Consider the following 17,478-nt stretch of genomic DNA (forward strand, 5'->3'; position numbering starts at 1 on the left):
GGAGAAAGAGAAGGAGAAGAGAGCCACCAGGGGGAGAAATGCAGAACATTTTAAAGTTTCCTCCATTTCAGGGAAATAGACTTCAAAGGAATACCAATATTCTGGGTGGTAGGGTGGAGGTACATTGCTACTAATTGAGGTGTAAGGTGCTCCTTCCTTCTGCGAAACTGCAGAGCACCCTTGAGCAAGGTATATCACCTGCTTAGCCCCCCGACCAGGGTCGCATGAAGCCGTGGGAGCAGATGAAGGATGGTCGTATGAGCAGTAGGTGCCAATCACAAGTCCTGGTTATGTGACCATTGACACCAGGCAGACAATCTCTGATGAGTAAAGGTAATGGCTAGGGTTACCTGTCTTGTAAAGACACTGCCCGGAAGAAAGCAATTGCAGATCACTTCTGTAGAAAAAGTTGCCAAGAACAAACATGGTCATAAATAAACCATGACTTCCCACGTCATGCAACATAATGAAAGACTCAATCTGACGCCATTTGTAGTTTAGACAGAATCAATCTACAATTAATCAGTGCTCATTCAGTAATGACCACATGCAGCATACTAGCTGCATGCTGCTGCTGTTCACCGCTACAGCTCCTCTGCTGGCATCAGCACCACTACCTTACCACGTAACAGGGTAGCTAATACTGCAAATGGCTTTGACTTCTTATAGTTACCGGTACCTTGCATTAATCAATAGCAGAAGGCATCTCCTGATGTCTATGTGAATTGTGACTGGTTGAGGTCATTTGGAACATGCAGAAACAGCTGTGGAAGAAAGGCACTGACCTGATGGGCCAAAGGGCCTGTTTCTGTGCTGTACTTTCCTATGACTTCATGTTCTGCTGTATTTACTGAAGGGCTTGGACAAATGGAGAAGCTGAAACACTGGGGAAATGCCTCGTACCAAAAGATAGGCAAGAGGACACGAAGACCATATGACATAGTAGAAGAATCAGGCTGTCTGCTCTGCTCTGCCATTCCATCATGGCTGATTTATTATCCCTCTCAACTTCATTCTCCTGGCTACTCCCCTAACTTTTAACACCTTACTAATCAAGAGCCTGTCAACCTCCACTTTAAATTACACAATGATTTGACTTCCACAGATGTCTGTGGCAATGAATTCCACAATTCACCACCCTCAGGCTGAAGAAATTCTTCTTTATCTCTGTTATAAAGAGACATTCTTTTATTCTGAGGCTGTGACCTGTCAATGAAATTTCTCCAAAAAATTGGTGATGTCAGGTGAGTGATCATTAACAATGAAAATATGTTCAAATGCTATATATCATTTGACCATTATGTTCTCCTTTGTCACTTCTCTAGAAGGATGAGGTACTTGATACAGGTTTACCTGATGAGGCGCATTGACAGAGTGTATAGCCAGACTTTGTCCAAGGGCAGAAGTGACTAATATGAGAGGGCATGATTTTAATGTGTTTGGAGGAAGGAAAAGGGGGATGTCAGAGGCAGGTTTATCACACAGAGTGTCGGGGGTTTGTGTAATATACCTAGCTCTGACATCCCCCAGCAGGGGCAGATACATTAGAGACATTTAAGAAAATCTGAGATAAACACGTATGTCATGTTTTGTATCTCCAAAACATCAAACTAATTGGAAAGAAAACACAGGGAGGCCGTAATGCCTGTCTGGCTTCATCTTTACCTTGAGCGATACGCGCACATATGATGTGGTGGTGTAATGCCGTATACCATTACATATAACCAGTAATGAAGTACTTAAACAAACAAAGAATGCTTAACCAAACAATATATTTACAATATTACTCAAATATCACTGAAATATTAAATACACAACAGCATGGATGAAAAAAATGGACAGCTATGTGGGAGGGAGGAGTCGTATTGATCTGGGACTAAGTTAAAATTTTGGCACAACATTAAGGGGTGAAGGGCCTGTACTGTACTCTGCTGTTCTATATTTCATGTTCTTCCACCAACTTCTCTCAATCATTATCTGCGATTATTATTTCTCCCACAAACCACTGGAATGATTCTAGTTAATCCAGTGATCCTGATCAATGCTGTAAATAGTAACCGTACAGTTGACACAATTCATCTTATTCCCCAATCATGGGCAATATGCCAAATCGCACATTCATATTGATCATTCCACAGTTTAGTCGTTGTGGGCTATTTGATTATAAAATAAAACACCAGCTTTAACATGCTGCACAAGAAACCCTTAAATCACATTCCACTCACGGAATAAAAGAGAATGGAGACCCAGAGGCAACTGGATTCCATTGAAGTGGAAGAAGTTCACCGTGTTTGACAAGCAGCATGCTAAGGCTGTATATAGTTTATCATGATAAGAAAGACTGTAACAGAGGCCAAGGGCCATCGTCAGAGTGGGCTGAGGCAGAGTGGGTCGGCTTTGGCTCAATCAGGACTCGGTGAGAAGAGGCAGAGGCGAGGTTTGAACAGAGCACGACTGCGCAAGCACGTGAGGCAGCGGGAGAATTCAAAAAGTGAGCAGAGGCTGAGGATGAGCTTCACTCCAGGTGAGGTAAGGCTGGGTAAGCTCCTTTAATTAATTTAATTACCTTAGGAGTAGGTAATGGAGGCAGCAGTTAGGTTTGCAGTATGCAAACTCCATTTGCAGTGTGTGGAAAGTCAAGGTGGACACAATTGTCCCTGATGACTACACCTGTGAAAGGTGCATCCAGCTGCAGCTCCTGACAAACCGTGTTTGGGAACTGGAGCTGGAGCTGGATGAACTTCGGATCATTCGGAGGCAGAGGTGGAAATAGACAGGAGTTTCAGGGAGATAGTCACCCCTAGGAGTCAGGAGACAGGTAGCTGGGTGACTGTCAGGAGAGGGAAGGGGCATAGACAAAATGAGCAGAGCACCCCTGTGGCCATTCCCATCAATAAAAAGTATACCGTTTTGGATACTGTTGGTGGGGACGACCTACCAGGGACAAGTTGCAGTGGTTGCATCTCTGGCACCAAGACTGGACCCTCAGCTCAGACGGGAAGGAGGGAAAAGAGGAGAGCAGTAGTGATAGGGGATTCGATAGTTACGGACAGACAGACAGACATACTTTATTGATCCCGAGGGAAATTGAGTTTTGATACAGTTGCACCAACCAAGAATAGTGTAGAAATATAGCATAGAAAACCATAAATAATTAAATAATAATAAGTAAATTATGCCAAGTGGAAATAAGTCCAGGACCAGCCTATTGGCTCAGGGTGTCTGACACTCCGAGGGAGGAGTTGTAAAATTTGATGGCCACAGGCAGGAATTACTTCCTATGATGCTCAGTGTTGGATCTCGGTGGAATGAGTCTCTGGTTGAATGTACTCCTGTGCCTAACCAGTACATTATGGAGTGGATGAGAGTCATTGTCCAAGATGGCATGCAACTTGGACAGCATCCTCTTTTCAGACACCACCGTCAGAGAGTCCAGTTCTACCCCCACAACATCATTGGCCTTACGAATGAGTTTGTTGACTCTGTTAGTGTCTGATACCCTCAGCCTGCTGCCCCAGCACACAACAGCAAACATGAAAGCACTGGCCACCACAGACTCGTAGAACATCCTCAGCATCATTCAGCAATGTTAAAGGAGCTCAGTCTCTTCAGGAAATAGAGACAGCTCTGACCCATCTTGTAGACAGCCTCAGTGTTCTTTGACCAGTCCAGTTTACTGTCGATTCGTATCCCCAGGTATTTGTAATCCTCCACTAAGTCCACACTGACCCCTTGGATGGAAACAGAGGTCACTGGTGCCTTAGCCCTCCTTAGGTCCACCACCAGCTCCTTAGTCTTTTTCACATTAAGCTGCAGATGATTCTGCTCACACCATGTGACAAAGTTTCCCACCATAGCCCTGTACTCAGCCTCATCTCCCTCGCTGATGCATCCAACTATGGCAGAGACATCTGAAGACTTCTGAAGATGGCAAGACTCTGTGCAGTAGTTGAGGGACTGATAGGAGGTTCTGTGGAAGAGATTGGGAATCACAGATGGTCTGTTGCCTCCCTGGTGTCAGGGTCCGTGATATCTCGGATCAAGGTCTCAGTATTCTCAAGAGGGAGGGTGAGCAGGCGGATGTCGTGGTCCATGTAGGGAACAATGTTGTGTGTAGGAAGAGTGAGGAGGTCCTGAAAGGTGAATTTAGAGAGATAGGTGCCAAGTTAAAGGACAGACAGGACCTCCAGGATAGCAATCTCAGGATTGCTACCAGTGCCACGTGCAGGTGGGCTTAGAAATAGTAAGATAGTGCAGATCAACACGTGACTGAAGACATGGTGCAGGAGGGAGGGCTTCAGATTTATAGATAATTGGACAGTTTTCCAGGGAAGGGGGGACCTGTTCCAGTGGGACAGTTTACATCTGAACTGGAGGGGGACAAATATTCTTGCATGTTGGTTTGCAAGAAAGGCTCCAGTGGATTTAAACTAGATATGAGGGGGGAGGGGAACCAGAGTGTAGGAACAGATGTATGGGAGAAGGAAGAAAAAGATAGTAAATAGTTTGCACCATTAGAGATAAACAGACAGGAAGAGGTGGAGAATTTCTTAAATGCATTTATTTTAATTCTAGGAGCATTGTAAGAAAGGTGGATGAGGTTAGAGCATGGATTGATATCTGGAAATATTATGTTGTAGCTATTTGTGAAACATGGTTGCAGGAGGGGTGTGATTGGCAACTAGATATTCCTGGATTTCGTTGCTTCAGGTGTGATAGAATCGGAGGGACAAGAGGGGGAGGTGTTGCATTGCTTGTCAGAGAAAATATTACAGCGGTATTCTGCCAGGATAGATTAGAGGGCTAGTCTAGGGAGGCTATTTGGGTAGAATTGAGGAACAGGAAAGGAGTAGTAACACTTATAGTGGTGTATTATAGATGACCTAATGGGGAGTGAGAATTAGAGGAGCAAATTTCTAAGGAGATAGCAGATATTATAGTAAGCACAGGGTTGTGATTGTGGGAGATTTTAATTTTCCACACATAGACTGGGAATCCCATACTGTAAAAGGGCTGGATGGTCTGGAATTTGTAAAACGTGTGCAGGATAGTTTTTTGCAGCAATACATAGAGGTATTGACTAGAGAAGAGGCAGTGTTGGATCTCCTGTTAAGGAATGAGATAGGTCAGGTGATGGAGGTATGTGTTGGGGAGCACTTCGGGTCCAGTGGTCACAATACCATTAGTTTCAATATAATTATGGAGAAGGATAGGACTGGACCCAGGGTTGAGATTTTTGATTGGAGAAAGGCTAACTTTGAGGAGCTGTGAAAAGATTTAGAAGGACTGGATTGGGACAATTTGTTTTATGGGAAGGATGTAATTGAGAAAAGGAGGTCATTTAAAGGTGAAATTTTGAGGGTACAAAATCATGTTCCAGTTAGGTTGAAAGGAAAGGTTAAAAGTTTGAGAGAGCCATGGTTTTCAAGGGATATTGGAAGCTTGGTTCGGAAAAAGAGAGATATCTACAATAAATATAGGCAGCATGGAGTAAATGAGGTGCTTGAGGAATATAAAAAATGTAAAAAGAATCGTAAGGAAGAAATTAGAAAAGCTAAAAGATATGAGATTCCTTTGACAAGTAAGGTGAAAATAAATCCAAAGGGTTTCTGCAGTTATATTAAGAGCAAAAGGATAGTGAGGGATAAAATTGGTCCCTTAGAGAATCAATTTCTTTTCTGCGGTATTCACTGAGGAGAAGGATATTGAATTGTGTAAGGTTAGGGAAACAAGTAGGGAAGTTATGGAAATTATGATGATTAAAGAGGAGGAAGTACTGGCACTTTTAAGGAATATAAAAGTAGATAAATCTCTAGATCCTAACAGGATATTCCCTAGGACCTTGAGGGAAGTTAGTGTAGAAATAGCAGGGGCTTTGACAGAAATATTTCAAATGTCATTAGAAACAGTGATGGGGACCCGAGTCAGCCCAACTACATCCTATTCCAGCTGCTACCATTCAGGAAATGCTATTGCAATAGAAAAGCCAGGACCAACAGGCTCCGGGACAGTTTCCTCCACCAGGTCATAATTTATTATAATTTAAACCACCAAAAGGCACATCTATGGACTATGGTAGGACACAGGAGCATCTGGAGGAGACCCAGCAGACACAGGGGGAACATACAAGCTCGTTGCGGATGTGACGGAATTGCACTCCAAACTCCGACTCTGCGCTCTGTAGTAGTGTCACGCTAACTCTTATGCTACCGTGGTGCCTCCCACCCACCCCCACACCAACGCTAGCTTGTGTTGTCCTGCTGAACATTGCTGTGTACATGCCAGGATGTATGACGACGTTTGTGGGCCACCCCTAGCGCATGTTTAGGTTATAGAGACATGGTGCAGTCCAGCACAGAAACATGCCCTTCAGCACACCTAGTCTGTGCCAAAACATTAACCTGCCTAGGCCCATTGACTTGCACCTGGATGACAGCCCTCAATATTCCCTCCGTCCATGTACCTATCCAAATACCTCTTAAATGTTGAAATCAAACCTGAATCCATCACTTGTTCTGGCAGCTTGTTCCACACTTTCCCCATCCTCTGAGTGAAGAAGGTCCCCTCTTGTTGCTCTTAAACATTTCACCTGTCACCCTTAATCCATGACCTCCGGTTGTAGTTGCACACAACCTCAGTGGAAAATCCTGCATGCATATACCCTATCTATACCCTTTGTATTCTCTATCAAATCTCCCCCGAATCTTCTATATTTGAGTGAATAAAGTCTAAATCTATTCAACCTGAGGACCTATATCTCAGGTCCTTAATTCCAGACAATATCCTTGTAAATTTTCACTGCACTCTTTCAACGCTATTTGCATCTTTCCTGTTGCCTCAACCACATCTTGTATAATTTCAATTTAGCATCCCAACTCCTGTACTCAATACATTGATTTATGAAGGCCAATGTGCTTTCTTTATAACCCTATATACCCATGATGTCACTTTCAATGAATTATGGATCTGTATTCCCAGATCCATTTGTTCTACTGCACTTCCCAGTGCCCTACCATTCATTGTGTAAGACCTAGTCTCGTTGTAATGCAAACCTTGCACTTGTCTGCACTAAGTTCCATCTGCCATGTTTCAACCCATTTTTCCAGCTGGGCCAGATCCTGCTGCAAATTCTAATAGTCCCAGCACTGATCACTGTGACTCACCACTAGTCACAGGCCTCCAGTCAGAGAGGTGACCATCTACAACTAGTCTCTGGCTTCTTCTGCAAAACCAATATCTAGTACAATTTACTCCCTTATATTGAATGCCAAGTGACTGAAGCTTCTGGACCAACCTCTCATGTGGGACTTCATCAAAGGCCTTGCTAAAGTCCTTGTGAAAAATATCCACTGTTCTGCCTTCATCAACTTACCTGGTAACTTCCTCGAAAATCTCTATAAAATTGGATAGACAAAACGTACCGCACAGAGACATGTTGACTGTCCCTAATCAATCCCTGTCTATCCAAATACTTATATATCTGGTTCCTTAGAATCCTTTCCATTAACTTCTCTGCTCATCAGCCTATAATTTCCTGGCTTATTCTAAAAGCCTTTCTTAAACAATGCAACAACATTAGCTATTCTCCGATCCTCTAGCACCTCACCTGTCACTAAGGATGATTTAAATATCTCTGATAAGGGCCCTGAACTTCTGGCACTTGCCTCCTATTGGATCTGAGGGAACACCTTGTCGATCCCTGGGGATTTATCCTCCCTAATTTGCCTCAAGACTGCAAACACTTCCTCCTGTGTAATCTGCACAGGGTCCATGACCTTGCTGCTGCTTCTATGGGTTCTGTCTCCATCTCCCAAGTAAATACAGATGCAAAAAATCTAGTTAAGATCTCCCCATCTCTTCCAGCTCCACACATAGGTCAGAATCAGAATCAGGTTTATTATCACCGGCATGTGACGTGAAATTTGTTAATTTAGCAGCAGCAGTTCAATGCAATGCATAATCTAGCAGAGAGAAAAAAAAATAAAACATCATAATAATAAATAAACAAGTAAATCAATTATGTATATTGAATAGATTTTAAAAATGTGCAAAAACAGAAATACTGTACATTTAAAAAAGGTAGTGTCCAATTACCACTCTGATCTTCAGAAGACCAAGTTGTCCCTTGCTATTCTTTTGCTCTTATTATATTGGTAAAAGCCCTTAAGATTCTCCTTCAACTTGTTTGCTAGAGCAATCACATGCCTTTTTTTAGCCCTCCTGATCTCCTTAAGTGTTCTCTCGCATTTCTCATATTCATCAAAGACCTCATTTGTCCCTACCTGCCTATACCTGTCACTCACCTCCTCTTTATTCTTAACCAGAACCTCAATATCTCTCAGAAACCAGGGTTCCCTAAATCAGCTATCCTTGCATTTTATTCTGACAGGAATATACAAACTCTGTACTCTCAACATTTCACTTTTGAAGGCCAGTCACACTTGCTGGAGCCTTCCTGATACCATCAAAATTGCCCTTTATCCAAGTTAGAAATTCAACCCGCGGACCAGACCTATCTTTTTCCATAATCATCTTGAATCTAATGGCATTGTGACCACTAGATCAAAGTGTTCCCCAACACAAAATTCTGTCACCTACCCTATCTCATTCCCTAATAGGACACCTAGTATCATACTCTCTTTTTGGGAATTCTATGTACTGATTAAGGAAACTTTCCTGAACATATTTGACAAACTCTCATCCAGCCCTTTTACAGTATAGGAGTCCAAGTCAATAAATGGAAAGTTAATATTCTAGTTAATACCCAGGCCTGAGATTGGCATCGAAGTGGCAGCGCCTGGGTCTGAGAGTGAGCAACAACCTGACGATTCACTGATTTGAGTGCTGGACCAGATTGAAAGGGCCAGGGTGTTGGGGCCAGAGATGAAGGATGAGCCTGTGTTCAGCTTGCTGCTTAGTGAAGTTTACTCATCTCTGTGCTGAACTGAGGCTGTGGCCTGCAATTGACAGGTTCCTGGTCAGCCTGTAATGTTGTAACGTCTGTGAACTTGCTTCCATTGACTTTAGTTCTGAATGTTATTTGTTTACTTCTTATTGATTGCATGATTTATTTATTTTCTGCACATTGGATGTTTGTCAGTCTTCTTTTATAATGAGTTCTATTGGATTTCTTTGTTTTATGGCTGTCTGTAAAGAGATGAGCCTCAAGGTTGTGTATAATATAGATACTTTGTTAATAAATATACTTTGAACTTTGAACATTTCTCCTGACTAGTAATAGCAACATACCAACTAAAACAGGAGAACCCAGCAACACTGAGCTGCCAGTCCTGCCCTTCCTGCAACCAAGTCTCATTCATGGCTACAATGTCAAAATTCCAGGTTCTGATCCATGCCCTAAGCTCATCCGCCTTTCCATATAATCATATAACAATTACAGTACGGAAACAGGCCATCTCAGTCCTTCTAGTCCATGCCGAATGCTTACTCTCGCCTAGTCCCACTGGCCCGCACTCAGCCCATAACCCTCCATTCCTTTCCTGTCCATATACCTATCCTATTTTACTTTAAATGACAATACCAAACCTGCCTCTACCACTTCTACTGGAAGCTCGTTCCACACAGCTACCACTCTCTGCGTGAAGAAATTCCCCCTCGTGTTACCCTGAAACTTTTGCCCCCTAACTCTCCAACTCGTGTCCTCATGTTTGAATCTCCCCTACTCTCAAAGGAAAAAGCCTGTCCACGTCAACTCTATCTATCCTTCAATACTCCTTGCATTTAAATACACTCAGCTCAGAACATTAGTTTTAACATATCCGATATTTTGATTCCTGAATTTGTATGTAGGCTTAACAAAATCTTTCTCCACAATCCATTCTGGTACTCCAGTTCCCATCGCCCTGCAACCTCCCCTACCCCCTCCTCCCCCCCCCCACTCCCCTCCCCCCGGGCAGCAACAGCAAACTTCCTGCTAGTTTGTGCTGGTTGTTAACGCACATTACGTACTTCACCGTATGTTTCGATATACGTGTGATAATTAAATCTAAACCTGAACCTGAGTTTGGTTTCATGACCGCAGGCTAACTCCACAGTCATTAGCAGGAGTGAGTGCTCCTGGTGTTCACACTGTGAAACCCGAAGGAGACCGACAGTATGTTATCCAAAATCGCTGCCTAAACCTGAGCTCAGACCTGCTCTGCTCACGGCTCCAACCTGATGGCACGAGCATTCATTTTCCCTCCAGGTAATTTTTTCACCTCCCCCCTCCATCGTTTTCAATTCCCCACTCTGTGGCCTCTCACCACTTTTCCTCACCTGCTTATCACCTCCTTTATTTGCTCACCTTCTTCACTTTCTCCCAAAGTTAACTCTCCTCTCCTATCAGATTCCTTCATCTCCAGCCCTTTGCTTTCAGAAACAGAGAAAGCCTACCGCACAATACAGGCCCTTCGGCCCACAAAGTTGTGCCGAACATGTCCCTACCTTAGAAATTACTAGGCTTACCTATAGCCCTCTGTTATTCTAAGCTCCATCTACCTATCTAAAAGTGTCCTAAAAGACTCTATTGCATCCGCCTCCACCTCCATCACCGGCAGCCCATTCCACGCACTCACCATTCTCAGTAAAAAACTTACCCCTGACATCTCCTCTGTACCTACTGCCCAGCATCTTAAACCTGTGTCCTATTGTGGCAACCAGTTCAGCCCTGGGAAAAAGTCTCTGACTATATCAATGCCTCACATCATCTTATACACCTCTATCAGGTCACCCCTCATCCTCTGTCGCTCCAAGGAGAAAAGGCCGAGTTCACTCAACCTATTCTCATAAGGCATGCTCCCCAATCCAGGCAACATCCTTGTAAATCTCATCTGCACCCTTTCTATGGCTTCCACATCCTTCCTGTAGTGAGGTGACTAGAACTGAATACAGAACTCCAAGTGGGGTCTGACCAGGGTCCTATATAGCTGCCACATTACCTCTCGGCTCCTAAATTCAATTCGACAATTGATGAAGGCCAATACACCATACACCTTCTTAAGCTCAGAGTCAACCTGCGCAGCTGCTTTGAGCGTCCTATGGACTCAGACCCCAAGATCCCTCTGATCCTCCACACTGCAAAGAGTCTTACCATTAATATTATATTCGTCCATCATATTTGACCTACCAAAATGAAACACTTTACAGTTATCTGGGTTGAACTCCATCTGCAACTTCTCAGCCCAGTTTTGCATCCTATCAATGTCCCACTGTAACCTCTGACAGCCCTCCACACAATCCACAACACTCTCAACCTTTGTGTCATCAGCAAACTTACTAACCCATCCCTCCACTTCCTCATCCAGGTTATTTATAAAAATCACGAAAAGTAAGGGTCCCAGAACAGATCCCTGAGGCACTCCACTGGTGACCGACCTATATGCAGAATATGACCCATCTACAACCACTCTTTGCCTTCTGTGGGCAAACCAGTTCTGGATCCACAAAACAATGTCCCCTTGGATCCCATGCCTCCTTACTTTCTCAATAAGCCTTTCATGGGGAACCTTTTCAAGTCCATATACACTACATCTATTGCTCTTCCTTCATCAATGTGTTTAGTCACATCCTCAAGAAATTCAATCAGGCTTGTAAGGCATGACCTGCCCTTGATAAAGCCATGCTTACTATTCCTAATCATATTATACCTCTCCAAATGTTCAAAAATCCTGCCTCTCAGGATCTTCTCCATCAAATTACCAACTGCTGGAGTAAGACCCACTTCACTGTTCTATAATTTCCTGGGCTATCTCTACTCCCTTTCTTGAATAAAGGAACAACATCCACAACCTTCCAATCCTCCAGAACCTCTCCTGTCCCCATTGATGATGCAAAGATCATCACCAGAGGCTCAGCAATCTCCTCCCTCACCTCCCACAGTAGCCTGGGGTACATCTCATCCAGTCCCGGCAACTTTTCCAACTTGCTGCTTTCCAAAATCTCCAGCACATACTCTTTCTTAATATCCACATGCTCAAGCTTTTCAGTCTGTTGCAAGTCATCACTACAATCATCAAGATCCTTCTCCATAGTAAATGCTGAAGTAAAATATTCATTAAGTACCTCTGCTATTTCCTCCGGTTCCATATACACTTTCCCACTGATACATTTGATAGGTCCTGTTCTTTCACGACTTATCCTCTTGCTCTTCACATACTTGTAGAATGCCTTGGGGTTTTCCTTAATCCTGTCCGCCAAGGCCTTCTCATGGCTCCTACTGGTTCTCCTAATTTCCTTCTTAGGCTCCTTCCTATTAGCCTTATAATCTTCTAGATCTCTAACATTACCGAGCTCTCTGAACCTTTTGTAAGCTTTTCTTTTCTTCATGACTGGATTTATTACAGCCTCTGTACACCACTGTTCCTGTACCCTACCATAACTTCCCTGTCTCATTGGAACGTACCTGTGCAGAACTCCACACAAATATCCCCTGAGTATTTCCCACATTTCTTCCATACTTTTCCCTGAGAACATCTGTTTCCCATTTAATCTTCCAATTTCCTGCCTGATTGCCTCATAATTCCCCTTACTTCAATTAAGCACTTTTCTAACTTGTCTGTTCCTATCTCTCTCCAATGATATTGTAAAGGAGATATAATTAAGATCACTATCTGCAAAATGCTCTCCCACTGAGAGATCTGACACCTGACCAGGTTCATTTCCCAATACCAGATCAAGTACAGACTCTCCTCTTGTAGGCTTATCTACATATTATGTCAGGAAACCTTCCTGAACACACCTAACAAACTCCACCCATCTAAACCCCTTGCTCTAGGAAGATGCCAATCGATATTTGGAAAATTAAAATCTCCCCTTACGACAACTCTGTTATTATGATACCTTTCCAGGATCTGTTTCCCTGCCTGCTCCTCGATATCTCTGTTACTATTGGGCGGCCTATAAAAAACACCCAGTAAGGATATTGACCCCTTCCTAAGCACCACCCCCAGAAACTCCATAGACAATCCCTCCATGATGTCCAAGTTTTCTGCAGCCATGACACTATCTCTGATCAACAGTGCCACGCCCCCACCTCTTTTGCCTCCCTCCCTGTCCTTTCTGAAACATCTAAAACCCGGCACTTGAAGTAACCATTCCTGTCCCTGAACCATCCAAGTCTCTATAATGGCCACTACATCATAGCTCCAAGTACTGATCCACGCTTGAAGCTCATCCGCTTTTTTCACAACACTCCTTGTGTTAAAATAGACACATCTCAAACCTTCGGTCTGAGTGCGTCCCTTCTCTATCACCTGCCTATCCTCCCTCTCGTACTGTCTGCAAGCTTTCACTATTTGTGAGCCAACCACCTCTTCACAAGTCTCTTCAGTTCAGTTCCCACCCCCCAACAATTCTAGTTTAAACTCTCCCCAGTAACTTTAGCAAACCTCCCTGCCAGGATATTGGTCCCCCTCAGATTCCAGTGCAACCCGTCCTTTTTGTACAGGTCCCAAATGTGGTCACAATGATCCAGAAATCTGAATCCCTGCTCCCTGCTCCAATCCCTCAGCCACACATTTATCCTCCACCTCATTCTATTCCTATCTCACTGTCGCGTGGCACAGGCAGTAATCCCAAGATGACTACCTTTGTGGTCCTGCTTCTCAACTTCCTTCTTAACTCCCTGTAGTCTTTTTTCAGGACCTCTTCCCTTTTCCTACCAATATGCTGTTGTACCAATATGTACCATGACCTCTGGCTGTTCTCCCTCGCAGCGCAGAATAACTTGGATGCGATCAGAAACATCCTGGACACTGGCATCTGGGAGACAAACTACCATCCGAGTTTCTTTACTGCATTCACATAATGGCCCGTCTGATCCCCTAACTATCGAGTCCCATGCCTTCCTCTTCCTTTCCCTACCCTTCTGAGCCACAGGGCCAGACTCTGTGCTAGAGGCATGGCCACTGTTGTTTTCCCCTCGTAGGCTGTCCCTCAACCCCCGGCAGTACTCAAACAGGAGTACTTATTGTCAAGGGGTACAGCCACAGGGGTACTCTCTAGTACCTGACTCTTGCCCTTCCCTCTCCTGACTGTGACCCACTTGTCAGTCTCCCATGGCCCTGGTGTGACCACCTGCCTGTAACTCCTCTCTATCACCTCCTCACTCTCCCTGACCAGGTGAAGATCATCGAGCTGCTTCTCCAGTTCCCTAACTCGGTCCCTTAGGAGCTGCAGCTCAACACACCGGGTGCAGAGATGGCCGTCCGGGAGGCTGGGAGATTCCAGGACCCCCCACGTCTGACACCGAGCGCAGAAAACTGGCTTCACACACATACTACTTCCTTTCTACAATTAACGCAGGTAAACCTACCTCGCCTCGTCCTGTTACCGCCAAAGCCTGTTGAGCTAAAGCCCTCTCACTCTGCTGCCTCTCAGTCCGCTGCCCGCTGGATATTTCTTACCTAATTCCTCCTTGCTTCTTACTTCATCCACCCCCCCCTCACCCAGCTGGCTTCACCTTCCAGCTTCTCCTCCTCCCTCTTCCTCCACCTTCTTATTCTGGTGTTCTTTCATTCCCTTTCCAATCCTGATGATGAATTTCAGCTCAGGGCATCTACTATTTATTTATTTCCACAGATGCTGCCTGACCTGTTGAGATCCTCCAGCATTTTGTGTATATTGCTCTGCGTTTCTGAAATCTGCAGAATCTCATCTGTTCTGCTCTCCATAAACCTTTGCTTCTTGTTATTTCTGGCTGGTATCACATTTACAAAAGGAGCCATATAGATTTCAAAGGTACAAATGTTAACATCTGACTACGTATACAGTATACAACCTGAAACTCATGCTCCTGAAAGACATCTACAAAACAAGAAATCTCATAGAATGAATGAAAGAAATGTTACAGCCCCGAAGCCCCTCAGCCCCTTTTTCACAAGTAGCAGGCAACCTATCGAACCTCCCCACTCTCCCTCCCAAACTGCACCAGGAGAAGTACCGACACCCCAGCCCACCCCACTATGCAAGCGGCAGCAGAGACCCCAGAGAGTTCATGATCTGTAGTCCATCAAACTTTTCACTTTGAGCGAATGATGTTGTGACTATCATTGTCAGCCTTGAAGGAGGCCTCAGTATTACAAGGCTGGTTAAGTCAGTGGAGAAGGCAAACAGATTTTTCTTTTCATTCACTGAGTTCCGACTGAATGCAGAAACACTTCCTGCATTCCTGTCCAGACTTGGACATCATGCTGAAAAATTGCCACACTTTGCAATGATTTAAGACTCTTCGAGTGTCCGTGACACACAGCTGTTTCAGTCAGACGCCCGTGTTTGTGGATAATTCCAGACAAAATTGCCAGCAAAGTAGTCATTGGTGAGAGATATATTACCTGCCACTCTATTCACAGCACCCTGCATCCTACTACCACATCCAGCAGACCTTCTGAAAGCCCGTTAAGAATGAAAGTTCTAGATGATGTTGCATGCCTTCTCAGACCAGTAATATTGAAATTTATTGTGACTTTTAATACTGACCTCATATAAAAGGTATCACTTGGTAATTTTGTTGACGGAGTAATTAAAGTTACATTTAGATTTAATTTCCTGTAGATTTAGTTCTTGGAGCATTGGTTATCGTACTTGAATTAACTTCCAATCTGTATTATTTTAATGCAATCTTTAACTCTTTATAATGATAAATGAGTCAAAGATTATATTAACAAAGAATACAAAGTTAATGCAAACATGCCAAAGCCTCAGAAATATCTGGGAAAGGAAGTTAAGATCCACAGATGGCTTTCATAGTTAAACTGTGGATTTCAGCATTCCGAACTTACTTAATTAATTAATTAATGCCAATCAATACGAAGCTACGGATATATTTAATGATCAACTGTAATGTACTAAAACAAAGTATTTTTTCAGAAGTAGGGCAGCATTTGCAGAATGGAAGGAGCTATCTTCAATAAATACCCAGAGCAGCAAAAATAAGGGATCAGGACAAAAAACTGAAACAGTTATGGGTTAAAACAAAGTTATTATTAAAATGCCAAACCATCAGAGATGCTTTTTCTGGGTCACCAACATTAATTATTTGGTGCATTCAATATTATTTTGCTACTACTCGAGGCTATGAGTTACACATCATTGTGTTTTAGGAGATTGTTGCCAAATAACAGATAATTAACATGGGAAAATGAGAAGAAAAGCAATACTGGAGAATAGTAAGAAACACACATCATACCCATGACATTAGAAACAGATTAGTTAGAAATACAGTAAGAAAAGACTGAAAAGCAATTAATCTGCAGTAATCACAAACTTGAGAAAGTCTGCAGGTGCTGGAAATCCAGAGCAACATACACAAAATGCTGGAGGAGTTAGGCATGTCAGGCAGCTCTTATGGAAATAAATAAACAGTCAATGTTTTGGGCCAAGGCCTTGCTTCAGGACTCAGAAGGAAGGGGAAAGCTGTCAGAATAAAATTTGGGTGGTGGGGAAAGAGGCTAGCTGGAAGATAATAGGTGAAGTCAGATGGGTGGAAAAGCTCAAGGGCAGGAGAAGAAAGAATCTGATAACTGAGGAGAGTGGACTATAGGAGAAAAGGAAAAAGGATGGGACACAGGGAGAGGAGATAGGTGAGAAAAAGTGAAAGATCAGAGTGGAGAATAATAATGAACTGATTCTACAATCAATGGACTCACTTTCAAGGACTCTATAACACATGTTTTCATAATTTATTACTTACTTATTCATTATAATTGTTAGTTTCCTTGTTTGGTAGCTTTTCTGTGTTCTATATAGGGCTGGGAGCTTCATGTCCAAAGGATACACGTTGAAGAATGGGCAGGGGGTGGGGTGTAGGAGGGAATCTCTTTGAAATCTAGTTGGAAGGCTTCAATAGAGTGGATGTGGAGAGGATGCTTCCAATGTTGTGGGTAGTGTAAGACCGAAGGATACAGCCTCACAATAAAGGGGCGTTCATTTAGAATGGAGATGAGGAGGAATTTCTGTTTCTAGAGGGTGGTTAATCTGTGGATTTCATTGCCATAGCCGGCTGTAGTGGCGAAGACAGGGGTTGATAGCTTATGGATTTGTTAGGGCATGCAGGCATATGGGTATTATGTATTTAATATTAGATTAAAATTTGGCTGGTCTTCTACATATATTGGTTGATTGGTCTTGTTTATCTAACTGGTTAATTATTGGTTATATGTAAATTACACTGATTGCCTATGTTATCATACTTTGCAGAAAACAAAGAGAAGTTACATTTGTATTCCCAGACTCCTGTACCTTCCTCTGAATTCATCTAATGTTCTGAAATTACAAAACATAACAATGGGGAGAAGACAGGAGACTGGGGCTGAGAAGAAATTGGATCAGCCACAATGAAATGGTGGAGCAGACTTGATGGGCCAAATGGCCTGATTCTGCTCCATTGTCTAAAAAAATCTCAGGGTAATATATGCTGACATATACAAATGTATTTGATAATAAATTTACTTAGAACATTGAACTGCTAAACTTTAATTA

This window comes from Hypanus sabinus, chromosome 10 (genome assembly GCF_030144855.1).
Source record: "Hypanus sabinus isolate sHypSab1 chromosome 10, sHypSab1.hap1, whole genome shotgun sequence".
Lineage (NCBI taxonomy): Eukaryota > Metazoa > Chordata > Chondrichthyes > Myliobatiformes > Dasyatidae > Hypanus > Hypanus sabinus.